Genomic DNA, 14,746 nt, shown 5'->3' on the forward strand with positions numbered 1-14,746 from the left:
TTTTTCATGGAAAATCGAAGGTCCCGAGAAGCTAGACCCACCCCACATCAAGCATTTCTTGAGGGCCTGCTTTGTGCCAGGCACTGAGAGGTGATGTCGTGGCAAGTTGGGGCTGCCTCTGGTCCATTTCCGTTTTTGCTCTGAAATAGACCTACAGAAAGGATAAGCAGAAAGGCAACCGCTCACCCTGTATCTCAAAATATGTTTTGTGCTCTATTATCACAGTGCACAGAAGCCAACTGATTTGGATGTAAAAAGCTGGTTAAACATGTTAAGTAGCACCCCTCTTCCCATATTATCCCTCATCAACAGCACTGCCATTACTATTCACTTCGCAGACTCATTGTTCTGGTTTCTTTTTTTTAAAAATGAAGTACGTGGGGGCGCCTGGATGGCTGAGTCGGTTAGGCATCTGACTTCGGCTGAGGTCATGATCTCGTGATTCGTGAGTTCGAACCCCATGTCAGGCTCTGTGCTGAGAGATCAGAGCCTGGAGCCTCCTTTGAATTCTGTGTCTCCCTTTCTCTCTGCCCCTCCCCTACTCATACTCTGTCTCTCTCTGTCTCTCAAAAATGAATAAACGTAAAAAAAATTTTTTTTAAATGAAGCATATGACTCTGGGAAAGGTAAAGTACGTTTGAAGCAGGTCCATACTGCTTTGTGCTAGAAAAGGCTGTGGATTCCATAAGGACTGGTCTGCTTTTTCCTTTCTTTTAATGAGACTTCCATTTCTCTTTTTCCTTTCACTGCCAGGAAGCTCAGGGAAAATTTAAAGTTTGGCTTTGGCAAGTATGAAGGCCCTAAAGTAGGCATCACATCTGTGCTTTTGTGTCCTGATTTTGCTTTTCTACTTTTTTTAAAGTAAACGCCAACCCCAACATGGGGCTCAAATTCACCGCCCCAAGATCAAGAGCTGCATGCTCAACCAACTGAGCCAGCCAAGTGCCTCTGTTTTTCTACTTTTATTTGCATTTTCGTTGGTCCTTAATTTTTTAAATTATTACTATTTTGTTACCTTCATTTTATTTTAAGTGTTCCCATTAGAAGCCGTTTCCAATCCTTTGTGGAATAACATAGGAGTATAAGTGAATAAGTGAGTGTAATATATTCTACTTTAAACCAAGAGTCAGTAAACTTCTTATAAGGGATAGATCATAAACATATTTAAACTTTGCATGCCATATGGCCTTCATAGTAGCTACCCAACTCTGTCCTTATAGCATGAGATTGGCCATAGACAGTACATAAATGAATGGGTGTGGCTGTGTTTCAATAAAACTTTATTTGCAAAAGCAGGTGGTAAGCCATATTTGGCCTGTGGGTTTATGTAGTTTGCAGCCCTCTGTTTTAAAAGAATTTTAGAGCATTGGGAAATGGCTTCCTATTAAGTTGGGAAGTACTTGGCTTAGAAAAAAGTGAATTCCCATCTCTAAGAGGTGGCAATTCTGTCCAAGGTGACTAGTTTCCACTTCTGCATGACAGACTGGGAAAGAGCAGCTGCACACACTGTCTGGACCCCTCTTAAGAGGGGTGTGCGGTGCTGGGGAGAAGTCAGTCCCTGACAGAGCAGGCTCTGAAGTCTGCCAGAGAGAGCCCATTGTCCCGCACATTTGTCTGCCCACTCCTCAGGGAGCGGGGCACTGGGGGCAGGGCCCCAGAGGTGCATGGCCAGCTGGGTTCCCCAGCTCTGGCCAATGGGTCTTCGGCTGCCGTGGACGTTTTTCATGGAAGGAATGTGTCTGCAGCTCCAAATTCCCACAGAGAAAGACAAGGGGAATCGTTGGGGAGAAATTCCTGGGCCACATTTTTCTTGCTGTTCATGTGGCCTGAAGCCATTGAACTTGGCCAGACTGCCCAGAGAGGGATTTTACAAAGCCCATTGTCTTTTCCTGGAGTCTCACCCCCACCCCTGCCCCCACCTGCTCTTTCTGCCTTCCTTTCCTCTCCCGCCCCCAGGAGAAATGCAGCATGGGAAAGAGCAGGAGGCCACAGCCATGGCCGTGAGGGCTCCTGCTCCCTGGCCAGGGGCCTGGACAGCTGTAGCACCTACTCCTCAAGGCAGACTGTGGCATCAGGCCTCTCCATGCACTTGGGGGAGGAAGATGGTCTCAACTGCTTGACCAGGAGGCACCAAGTGGGATACTTGCTTCGGTAAGAAGAGCAACACATATTGAGCACCTACTGTATGCCAAGCACTGCTGTGAGCATTCTATATATATTAACTCCATCTCCACAAGAATCCTATTACATTCCTATTTTACTGATGGGTAAACCAAGGCACTGAGATGCTACGTGATTTACCTGGGGTCCCACGGCTAGTAAGTGGGAGAGACAGGATTTGAACTGAGGTGTCTGTCTCCGGTGGGACTCTCACCTGTCACTTCCAGTGTGTGTGATCCCCTTAGCTCAGCATCCCATTTACAGATCGTCCCTTGATGGTGTGTGTGTCTCCACAGTTGAGGCAAACCTCCAGTAGACAAAGCATTTGCATCGGCATGACCTGTGCACCCCAGAAGGCTCCTAGCATCCACACATGCTACAGAAGATGACACCCTCCATCATGAACTGGCCCACCTGGGGTCTGGTCTGCCTGGCCAGAGGCAAGGCACTGTCAGCTGGGGGTTAACTAGCCCTCCTTGCTGCTGTCATCCCTGCTGCTCTCGCTGCTGCTGACAGTGCAGGGGAGGGGCCTCATCAGCAGTGCAGGGGAGGGGCCTCAGCGGGTGAGCCTTCGACTGTTTTCAGCGCGCCAGCCCCTAGGTTTGGCGATTTACATACAATGTGCATCACTGACACAACAACCTTGAGAATGAGTGCTGAGAACCCCAAGTTGCAGATCAGAAAAGGAGCACATTAATCGGGTAATTCATGTTTGCTACTGGACCAAACAACTGCAAAATGTCAGTGTCTTAACCCTGTGAACACTCTTTCTTGCGCTGGTCACCATCCCAAGCAGAGACACATGAGAGGCAGAGGGGGAGGGGTCTCTGCTCCATATGGTCATTTGGAGACCCAGGTTCCTTCTAGGACCTCGGTGTCCTCTGGATCTTCTCCTCTTGTCGGAAGAGGGGATAGGGGGCAGGGAGACCTCGGGATTTTAGGGGCTGAGAGCAGCCTATATCGGCACTCCCACCTACATTCCATTGTCCTGAGTTCAGTCACGTGACCTGTCTTACTGGTGGGGAGGCTGGGGAACGGTCCGTTTGCAAGGCCACAGGAAAAGGAAACAGGTTTGGCTGAACCCCTGGGGTTCAGAAGATGAGGTGCCATGAGAGGCAGTCAGGCGATTTTGTATTTTGCCACCATACTGAAACGGGTGCCAAAGCCGTCTGATCTGACTTCCAACTTCCAACATCTTGGAAGACCCTCAGTCCTTCAATGGGGGCCACGAATGGGGCAGAAGGTCCTGAAGGGCTGTGAGGATTAACTGGGGCACTGAGAAAAGAATTTCACACATATTCAGTGCCCAACAGCTTTCCCTTTCTTAGAGGATGGGGTGCTGGGCAGGTGGGGGGGCTGGACTGGGAGAATTTTACCCCTGAGGAGGGAGAGGGGGATGCAGAGCCCTTGGGAAGGGGGTGGAGTACTTGCGCTTGCTGCTGCCACCTAGTTGTGGAAGGAGAAAATGCAGGACGACTGGGCTTCCCATTTCTCATTTTGGCGGATAAGTGTCCAGGCCATCCCGATGCCCATCGGGCTGCTGAGCAGAAGCTGGCATTGACCATGCATCTCAGGAATAGATGCTGGGATGGGTAGAGTCCCTATGTCCCAGAGTTTTGCATCTCCAAAGGGCCACTTAAGGGCCACTCAGCAGCTCCTCCGGAGTGTTCCACACAGGCCTCAGTGTTCTGTGCAGCCTGGAGGGCTCCCTGCAGATAAGGCAGGGCCTCTGGGGTGTGACTGGATTCCCTTACCTGGTCACTCCCACAGGGTGCCAGGCTGCCCCAGGACGGTGGGCGTGGGGCAGTCCCCTCCCAAGCTGGCTGTAGGGGTGGCAAGGAGATTACAGCCCCGTGGGGATGGGCTGCTGGCACCAGAGAAATGCCCCCATGGGGAGAGACAGGGCTGCCAAGTCTCTCCCGAGACACACAGGACCTCTGGCACATGACCTCCTGCTTGGGGAGACTCCTTCAGCTTCTACAGACCTCTTCTTTCAGATCATACACACACACACACACACACACACACACACACACACACAACTTTCAGGGACCAGTAGGTCTCAGATGGCTGGGTCAAAGCCAGTTCCAGTAACTGCTAACTCCCCGGGACCACTGTTCCTCACCTCCCCAGTTACTCAGTCCTGGGTGGAGCTCACTACCCTCAAGGCCTCTCCTTCCAAGGCCTCAGAACCCTTCCTGCAGCCAGGCCTTGGTCCACCCAACAGATCTGAATTCCAAAACCAAGAAGTATTTTTCAGACTATGGACTCAACCTATTAGGGGGTCATGAAATCAACTCAGCAGTCTTGACCAGTACTTTAAAAAATGAGATAGAATCACATGGACTTAAAAATACCAGAGCTGCCTGGGTGGCTCAGTTGCCTAAGTGTCTGATTCTTGATCTCAGCTCAGGCCTTGATTTCAGAGTTGTGAGTTCAACTCTCTGAGTTGGGTCCCATGCTGGGCATGAAGCCTACTTAAAACAAAATGCCATTGGGCACTGCATGTGGGAACAGCACCGTTTTTTGAAACCTTTGCCTGGTTCCTGGGGTGGGATGTAATGTTTATTTCTTGCTGTCAAAAAAGTGTGAAAACACTGTGTTGGTGTAACCATCTCATTCCTTCCAGAAAACTTGGGCTCTTTGTGCAAATCAGTCCACAAATTTCTCCTCCCCCAACTCTCCCGACAGAATCCCCCGTCTGCCGTGTGCCAAAGAAGGGCACAATCTTTGCCAAGCCACTCAAAAAATTAAAAAAATACCACCCACCACCAACAGCCACAAAAGGTCCGGTTAAGAATGGATCCTGGGATGCTGGCTGCTTACTGGTCATGCATTTGCATATCCAAGAGGGCCACTTAAGTGACCCTTCACAGAACAAAGGAGATCAGCTTCTCTCAATTTAAAACAAAGAAAAGAAATCTCTGCTCTGCACATTCCTGCCGTGCAGGCTCTGGGGCGGCCCGCTGGCGGACAGCGCTCTGACACATCTGGCCGATTGTTCTTTCCTTCTCCCAACATTATTCCTTTGACAGTCATTTGTGGAGCGCCACTCTGTGCCAGACACAGGAGACCGGACCAGAGCCCCTGCGCTGGACGCCCCTTCTCAGCCCAGGGCCTGCATATCTGTGATGAGGGCCCGTGTCCCCCACCCCGCTCTCCAGGCCTCTTCCTCCCAGAGGAAGGCGCTGCCCACGGCGGGTGTCTTCTGGCCTGTTTCCACCTGCTCCAGTTCCGCCCCAAGCCCATCAGGAGAAGCCTGGCTCTCCATGACGCTGAGATTCTCAACTATTCTTACACTGGGAGGGAGGGCGGTCCTCACATGTATTGAGCACCTGCTATGGATACTGCTGTATCCAACTGTCCCTGCCAAACCCCATCCTGGCCATTGTTATCACCATCCAATGAGGCTCAGGCAGACAAGGGGACTTTCAAGGCAGTGCTCACAGCTCAGAAAAGCTGGTTCTTCCAGGGTCTCTTCGACTCCTGAAGCTCTGTTCTTTCCACTGGACAGCAGGCAGCACCTGGATGTCACCGGGCGGGGTGCTGCAGGCCGGTGTGTCAATGCTGGCTGTGTGCAACAGCAGAGCAGAGAGGGGGTGCGGGGAGACGGGCCGGAGGGGAGGAAGATGAGCCAGGTCTTCTGGGTTTCTGCTCCTGAGAGTGTGGCCTGGATTCCCAAGGTCAGCGAAAACAAGTCCTGCAGAGAAGGGCCTGCGGCTCTGGTAGCTTCCCTCCTTCCGGACTCCATAGCCGCATGGCTTTCCCAGGCCTGCTGTAACAAACTGTCACAGACTGGGTGGCTTAAAACAACTGACGTGTATTCTCCCCGAGCTCTGGAGGCGGTAAGTCTGAAATCAGGTTGTAGGTAGGGCAGTGCTCTCTCTCTCTGAAGGCTCTAGGCAGGCATCTGTTCCAGCCCTGCCTGCCGACTAGCTTCCGGCGTCACCTAGAAATCCTTGGCGTTCCTTGGCCTACAGCTGCATCACCTCAGTCTCTGCCTCCATCGGCACGGGACCTTCTGCCTCGTGTGTCTGTGGGTCCGGATTTCCCTCTTCTTCTAAGGGTACCAGTCCCTGGACTTGGCACCTGCACTACTCAGAACCTCATCTTAACTAATTGCATAAGCAAAGACCCTATTTCCAAATGAAGTCACTTTCTGAGGTTTCCAGTGGGCACGGACTGGGGCGGGGACAATGACGACCTCCCTCTTTTCTTCTTATTAAAATTTTCTTAATGTTTATTTATTTTTGAGAGAGAGAGACACAGAGTGTGAGCAGGGGAGGGGGAGGGGCAGAGGGAGGCACAGAATCTGAAGCAGGTTCCAGGCTCCGTGCTGACAGCAGAGAGCCCGTTGCAGAGCTTGAACTCACGAACCATGAGATCGTGACCTGAGCCAGTCAGACGCTTAAGGACTGAGCCACCCAGGTGTCCCTGATCTCCTTCCTTTCTAAGCCTTGGTCTCCCCAGCTGTTTCCTCGCACTCAGTAAAGCATCAGGGCGGGTGTGCCCTAGGGACCCAGAAAGATGTCACTGACCTTCAGAAGAACTTCCAAATCTGGAATCTTTTAACTGATTATAACCCTAGTTCTTAATATTGTTATTCCAGAATAACGTGCTTTAAACAAATTTTTTTAATTAGATTTTCTTAAATGTTTATTTTTGAGAAAGAGAGCCCAAATGAGGGAGGGACAGAAAGAGAGACAGAGTGTGAGCAGGGGAGGAGCAGAGAGAAAGGGAGACAGAGAATCCAAAGCAGGCTCGAACCCACGAACTGCAAGATTGTGACCTGAGCCAAAGTTGGACGCCCAACCAACTGAGCCACTCAGGTGCCCCCAAATTTTTAAAATTTAAATCCAAGTTAGTGAACATATAGTGTAACAGAATAACATGCTTTAAAAAAAGTGCTGAACTGGGGCGCCTGGGTGGCGCAGTCGGTTAAGCGTCCGACTTCAGCCAGGTCACGATCTCACGGTCCGTGAGTTCGAGCCCCGTGTCAGGCTCTGGGCTGATGGCTCGGAGCCTGGAGCCTGTTTCTGATTCTGTGTCTCCCTCTCTCTCTGCCCCTCCCCCGTCCATGCTCTGTCTCTCTCTGTCCCAAAAATAAATAAAAAACGTTGAAAAAAAAATTAAAAAAAAAAAAGTGCTGAACTATGGGTATTTTTGTGATATATATATATATATTTGTGAGATATACATATATGTGTGTGTGTATGTGTGTGTATCCACACGTATACACACACACACACACACATATATATATATATATATATATATATCAGGATAATTTACACTCGGGGATATACTACAGTAGAATTTGGATCCAGTAAAGGTAAACTTGTTTAGAAAATGTTTTTCTATTTCTCCATCATCCACAGGGGAGGAAGAAAACCAAGGTGCCTCTATTGCAACATAAATCCTTGTTCTGGTTCAAACACCTTCCAAACCATTGGCGTTCAAACACAACAGCCTGGAAACTGCTCCAGGCAACCCATCAACCTAATGCATTCGAATCTCTACCTACCCAGGAGAACACTGGAGAAAGTGAAGGCAATCCAGAGACTGTTTCTTTGAAATAAAACCAGAGCTGGGGCACCCAGGTGGCTCAGTCAGTTGAGCGTCCAACTCTTGGTTTCAGTTCAGGTCATGATCCCAGGGTGTGAGGTCAAGCCCTGTGTTGGGCTCTGCGTTGACAGCATGGAGCCTGCTCGGGATTTTTCTCTCTCTGTCCCTCTCTTCCCGGCTCTCTCTCTCAATATAAATAAATAAACTTTAAAAGCAAACAAACAGAAGAAATAAAACCAGAGCTCCCAATAGATGAAAAGATGTAGGACCTGCTAAGAACAACAAAAGGGGGGATAAAAAGAAAAATCTCGAAAGTATCGAGTGAGAGACGGATTGCTTGAGGATGAAGAACTGATCCTCAATGATGAAGAACGCTAATATTGGGCGTTAAGCTTGAAATTTAGCCTGGGACACTCTCCTCACAGGGCGGAGTGAAAAATTTCATGACAGCTAGAAAACATGCACACAAAAACAGGCTCATGATTCAAGAATAGCGTCAAAGGGGGGCGCCTGGGTGGCTCAGTCGGTTGAGCGTCTGACTTGGGCTCAGGGTCATGATCTCATAGTTGGTGAGTTGAAGCCCCGCATCAGGCTCTGTGCTGACAGCTCAGCCTGGAGCCTGCTTCAGATTCTGTGTTTCTTTCTTTCTCTGCCCCTCCCTTGCTTGCGTACGCTCTCTCTCTCTCTCAAAAATAAAAAAAAAAAACATTAAAAAATTAAAAAAAAAGAATAGCATTAAAGAGTATTTCGAGTGTTCATTATTAAAATTTTCTTTATTTTATAGAGTTTGGTCTGTTATTTTTGAATATTTTATTAATTTAACCTAATAATTTATATTAGAGGGGCAATGTCTTTAGTGCGTATATTTCATAGGTTTATGTTTTTATTTCATGCTTTTGATATGTACACATTTTCAAGGGTATAAAATACTTAGCCTCACTGAATCTTAACAATTTAGGTATTATGTTCACCTTTATATGGGAAATACTGATAATTAACATAATCACGAATTAATAATCAACATAATTAATGTTGAAATTTTAGAAAGGCAGGGAATAAGTACCTGCATACCTGTGTGTTACTAATTAATGTACTAATTATGTTAAATAATTATAAATATATAAATATAAATATAAATATATAAATATAAAATAAAAATAATGTTACTAATTAATTAATGTCCTACTAATTAGCTACTGCTGACCATGTGCCGGGTATGATACCAAATGCTCTCCCCGGAGCTGCTTTTATGGAGGCAATTTCACAGATGAGGAGCCTGAACTTTAAGGGGTTGTGTGACTCACTCAGGACCACAGATCTGGGGAGAGCCTGAGACGGGCCTGGATCTCAGACAGTGTGACAGAACACCTCACCCTTAACCCCAACCCCACATGACAAATAACTGGAGGTATTGAATGATTCGGCCAATATACAGTGATCACTTGCTAGCCATCTTTGGTTTGAGCTTATCATGAGCCACACTAGGGTTCAGAGATGCAAACCTTTATAGAGAGATCAGGCATGTAAGATGAAATGAGGAAACAGGTGGAGGTATAGTAGGGAGTGGTGGGGATTCTGGCCAAATGGAGATCACTCAAGCTCTAAGAGGGAGCTGGTATTGAGCCCCTGCTAATTGTTTATACAGAGAAAGCAGACCCACATTTACTCTATAGAAATCTATGTTTTCCACAAGTTGTTTTTTTTTTTCTGCTTTTAGAAATATTTCATGAGCCAAACAAAATACTTCCTATGGGCCAGAATCAGCTCATGGGTAATTGGCTTTGGTCTGTCCCTCGGTTTGTAGCCCAAGAGCTAGATTCAGTTTCTTGTCATTGTCTGCCTCTCTCTACCACTGCTTTCTGCTCTCTTCCTGCTTTTTAATTTTTTTATTTTGAGAGACAGAGAGAGCATGAGCAAGGGAGGGGCAGGCAGAGAGGGAGGGAGAGAGAATCCCCAGCAGGCTCCACACCGTCAGTGCAGAGCCTGACGTGGGGCCCGAACTCACGGACACTGAGATCGCGACCTGAGCCGAAACCAAGAGGTGGGACGCTGAACCGACTGAGCCACCCAGCCGTCCCTGCTCTCTTCCTGCTTTTGAATTAGTACTTCTTCATTGGTTTAACTTATCGAACACCTTCAAAAACCAGGCACCAGGCTCTGAGGTCACAAGTGCAATCCTTGCCTGCAGAAGTTCATGGCCCATGGCTGGGTAGCACGAACAGTGGTCTGCTGGAGAGCAGCACTTCCCGCATTTGAATGTGCACACAAAGCATCCAGGACAGCTTGCCATCACACAGATTCTGCTTCAGGAGTTCCGGGTGGGGCCTGAGAATCTGCATTCCCAGCAAGCTCCCAGGTGATGCTGATGCAGCGGGTCCACCGACCACACCTTGTGTAGGAAGGACCTGGACTTAAGGTGACCTTTCGTCTAAGAAAGTTCCTAAGCTGAAGACTCGCTGGGCTTGGCTTTTCAGAGGTGACCTGGGCCGTCCAACCTCCCCACCCACTAATCCCCTGCCACATTCCTCCCCTCATCCTAATTTATCTCGAGATTTAGTCTAGCTGAGATCACTTGTAAAGAATTTTATCTACATCTTTGTTCTGAGCTGGCACTGAGCACGCCTCCTCCTGCACATCGCCCCTGCCCTATCTGGTGCGTGTATCTCTCTCTGAGGAATTTCTGTCTGGGCCCCTCCATGTCTCAGAGCCGTGGTACCCAGCACCTGCCTGGGCTCCTGCTGCAGCCTGCTAAGGGTGCGACTTGGAGTGGGACCCACCTGGATAGACCCTGGACTCTACTTTGTATTAGTTGTGCGACCTTGGATAAGCTGCCCCTCTGTGCCAGTTTCTGCATCTGTACATCAGGGATGTAATGTCCACCTGCCAGGGTGTCAGGAAGATTGGGCCAATACACTGTAGAGTGCCCTTCTCACCTGCCTTTCGAAAAAGAAACTCGATCACTTTAAGAATCTCATGTTGCTTTGTCCTGAAGAAAATACTAACATAAGGAACCTACTGCTGCCCCAGGAACATGATCAATTACAGTTGGAGGAATTAGAAAGTCTTCCTTGGTGAGTGGCCTTTCATTCAGTAGGCAAACATGTGCCCATTCCTGGTCTACGGCCAGATGTGCAAGGGACAAACCATACAGAAGCCGGGCAGACCTGTGAACGGTCACCAAAGGTGGGTGAGTGTCACACACAGGTGTCTGCAAAGTCAGGCGGTGTAGAAGGAAACCACTGGCAAACCTTCAAATAATAATCTCGATGTATTTTCAGGTGAAACACTTCAAAGAAACAATGAGCCCAGATGTCAATCAACAAATACACCACAAATACACACAAAAAAATGACAAAATTCAGAGAAGGTACTATTGTTGTACTTTTTAAAAGCTAGATAACTGGAGCCATTGCTTTAAATTTCAATTTTAAAATACAAATTTTACCTGAAAAGGTGTCTGGTGGCTGAAGAAAAGCACACTGAACGTGTTAGTTGGAAAGGTTACCAACCTACTTAAAAAAAAAAAGTTTATCTTCTGTTTCTTGGTTTTCCAGACGCCCTGTTATACTACTTGTTGAACTTCATGATGTACTCAACACAGGTATTATCCTAAGTTACAGGTGCACAATGTTACAACACTGTGGGGTAAGTAGGTACTTGGAAAACCCTTTTTATTTTGAAATAATTCTAGAATCACAGGAAGTTGCAAAGAAATATACAGCAAGGTCCTGGTGCACCCTCCCCCAGCCTCCGCCATGGGAACATCCCACATAACTCTAGCACAATACCAAAACTTGGAAACTGACCTTGGGACAATCCACAGAGCTGATTGTGTGTGTGTGTGTGTGTGTGTGTGTGTGTGTGTGTGTGTGTTGAGGGGGGCACTATGCAATTTTATTGCACATGTACCTTCATGAAACCATCACCACAGTTAAGATACTCAACTAACCATCATTGTGAGTCTTTCTCTGCTACCCCTTCATAGTCTCACCCAATTCCTTCACCCCCATTCCCGACCCAATCTGTAGATACTTAAATTATCCACATTTTGTGCATGAAGGAACTGAGGCACAGAGAAGTCAGCAACTTGCCCAAGATCACGTAGCTAGTAAGTACTGGGTCTGGCTTTTGAACTCTTTATCATGAAGAAGCTTACTGTGGAGGGGGGGTTGGGGCGGAGAGCTCAGAGCTGCAGGTAAGTGTGGTGGCCTCCAGCCTCCTCCCGTGTTGGGGACAGCCCCGTTTGCATAAGTCTGTCCTAGTGTGGTGCCAGAATTAAACATGGCCCCAGATGTCACCTTCTTCATTCCAGACTCATCTCTGTAAGCACAGCCTCTGGGCTCCTTACCCCTGAAGTTCCCCCTCCACTGTCCTCCAGACTGGTGGCAGAATTAGTGGGGCCCAATGCAAAACAAAAATGCAGGGCTCTGCTTTAAAAAGCAGGAAAACAGTGCCATTGAAGGTATTAAATATGGAGTTTATTCCTTTCTTTTGTGAGCTCTCTTTTGACCTGGCAGAGGGTGGTTCCTGGGTCAGTAGCATCAATCGGCATCACCCGGGAGATGGTTATAAATGCAGATTCTCAGGCCCCGCCCCAGAATTCTGAAACCAGTAAGTTTGGGGATGAGCGCAGCAGTCTGGGTTCTAACAAGCCCTCCAGGAGATTCTGGTACACACTGCTGTAGAGCTAGGGTCCCTACTTTTTTTTTTTATAAAACAACAGACTAAAGAAATTTGAAATCTTATTTGAAGCTTGCTTGTATTTGGCAGATAAGAGGTGAGGGAGAGAGAAGGAAAGAAGGAAGGAAGGAAAGAAGGAAGGAAGGAAGGAAAGAAGGAAAGAAGGAAAGAAAGAGAGCAAGAAAGCAAGAGAACGAGGAAGAAAGAGAGAGAGAAGGAAGGCAAGAAAGACACAGTGGAGGGTGGGGGAAAGGTCCCCTGCACATCTACAGGTCTTAGTTCACCTGATGGTCACAGCTATCTTCCCAAGTAGGTAGTTTTATTTCTGTATCGGATAATGAAAAGGAGACTCAAGAGAATTTAAATTATTGGTCCAAGTTCTCCAAATTAGTGAGCGGCAGAGCTGACATATGAATCTGGGTCTGTCTGACTCCAAAGCCTAGGCTTTTCCCTCAATTTTTCTTCCTCCCTCCCCACTTCTCTGTCATTTGGAGGGCGCTCGCTGAGCACCTGTTCTATGCCAAGATTTCATTGAGTCCCCTCCTCACTGACACTCACTAGGCAATGCGGGTCCGCCACATGCATATGGCTGTCGCACACTGGGAACGCGGCTAGTGTAACTGAGCAACGGGCTTGTTCATTTCATTACCAATGTGGCTTGCATTACGTTTCTATGAAACAGAGCTGCCCTGGAGCCTGACTTTGGCCAAAAGAATGAACTGCACGTTCCTCTTCAAGGGCATCTATTTCCAGGGACACAGGGGGTAGTTTCCCACACCTGGTCCGGTGTTTAGTTGGGAAAAGTGAGGTTAAAAGACAGGAGGGCCAGACCACAAAGCAGGAAGTCCAAGCAACCCCTCTCGGATTTGCTGATTCTCCCGCTCCCAGGGGTGAGGAGCGCCTGTGAACTTCTCATCTGATTTCATTTCTAGTCTTTACCCATCGTCTGGCGCGCCGCAGGCAAACTCAGCGGGGCCGCGCGAGGTCAGGCTGATACGCAGTCTGGCTGGTACCAGGTGCCGAGATAGGCTGAGATCGGCATCCCGCTCAGGAGGCGGCTAATGGGGTGAGCGATGCTCTGTGGATGTCAGGAGCCCGGTATCAGTCTCCTTCCACGGGCTAATCTGTGTGTGCTGGCTTCGTTTCAAGGTCAGGCCTCAGAGATAGCGGGTGGCAGGCAGTTCTTCTAACCGCTCCAAGCTGCATGCTGGATAGGGACAGGCGGCCGCAAGCTCAGTGCCCAGGGTGGCTTCAAAGACCCTGTGCGGCCATGAGAAACTGCTGGAGCCCATTCTTTCTGGGTGGCACCTTGGAGGTCACCAAGACCAGCCATCTTATCATACAGGTGGGGAAATAGAGACCCAGAGAAGGGAGGAAACCTGCCTCAGCGCGTCAGGGGCTGAGCTGGGTCTGGACCCACTGCAGAGACGTGGAGCGTGGTCTGGACCCCTTCACTGAGAACTTGGCACATGAACTTATAACTGCACAGAAAGAATCACGGCTGGGGGCGCCTGGGTGGCGCAGTCGGTTAAGCGTCCGACTTCAGCTCAGGTCACGATCTCGCGGTCCGTGAGTTCGAGCCCCGCGTCGGGCTCTGGGCTGATGGCTCGGAGCCTGGAGCCTGCTTCCGATTCTGTGTCTCCCTCTCTCTCTGCCCCTCCCCCGTTCATGCTCTGTCTCTCTCTGTCCCAAAAATAAATAAAAAATGTTGAAAAAAAAAATTAAAAAAAAAGAAAGAATCACGGCTGGGCTCTGAGCGGCCAGGCTTCTGAGTTGCCTCCTGCTGGGTCCCTGTGAGTGCGTCAGCAGGTTCTCTCATCCTGCTCCTCCTGGGGCAGAGTGGTCTTCTCTGCGGACACCGGTGGGGTGAGGGTGTCGAGCGTAGCATAGGTGGTGGCAAAGATGAACCCTCCTCATCTCCTGCCTGGTCCTTGCGACGCACCCATCACGACCCCTGGTGCTCTTTCTAACTAAATTACAGTTGTGGGTTTAGTCATCTCTCCTACCAGCTGAAGGCTGGCTAGAGCCAGATGCCACGGGGACATGCATGTCCCGCTGGGAGAGTGCAGAACACAGGCACGAAAGGAGACGGTGCCTGGGCTCGGTGTCCTGACTCCTCCCTGGACCCTCCTTTCTGCATGCACACACCAGCCACTGCATCCCTGGCACGTGTGGGCACGACTGACCACGTCTCCCTGATTTCCATGTGGGGCCACTGCTCTCACTGCATATACCTCAGCCCTCAACTCCCGGTTAGAGCTGAAAACCCAAGAGGTCGGAGGCAGCCCCCACCCAGGCTGACAGCCCGCAGAGTGTTGGGGAGCTGGGGGGAGGCAGTCCG

The 14,746-nt window shown here is 49.1% G+C and overlaps 1 protein-coding gene across 4 annotated transcripts in view; it reads right to left on the reverse strand.

Annotated features, from left to right (window-relative positions):
* The window catches only part of ARHGAP22 (Rho GTPase activating protein 22), a 168,500-nt gene that overhangs the window by 72,575 nt on the left and 81,179 nt on the right, over positions 1-14,746 (reverse strand). The gene's annotated exons all lie outside the window — the stretch shown is intronic.

Source organism: Panthera leo, chromosome D2, assembly GCF_018350215.1.
Source record: "Panthera leo isolate Ple1 chromosome D2, P.leo_Ple1_pat1.1, whole genome shotgun sequence".
In the NCBI taxonomy this organism is placed as follows: Eukaryota; Metazoa; Chordata; class Mammalia; order Carnivora; family Felidae; genus Panthera; species Panthera leo.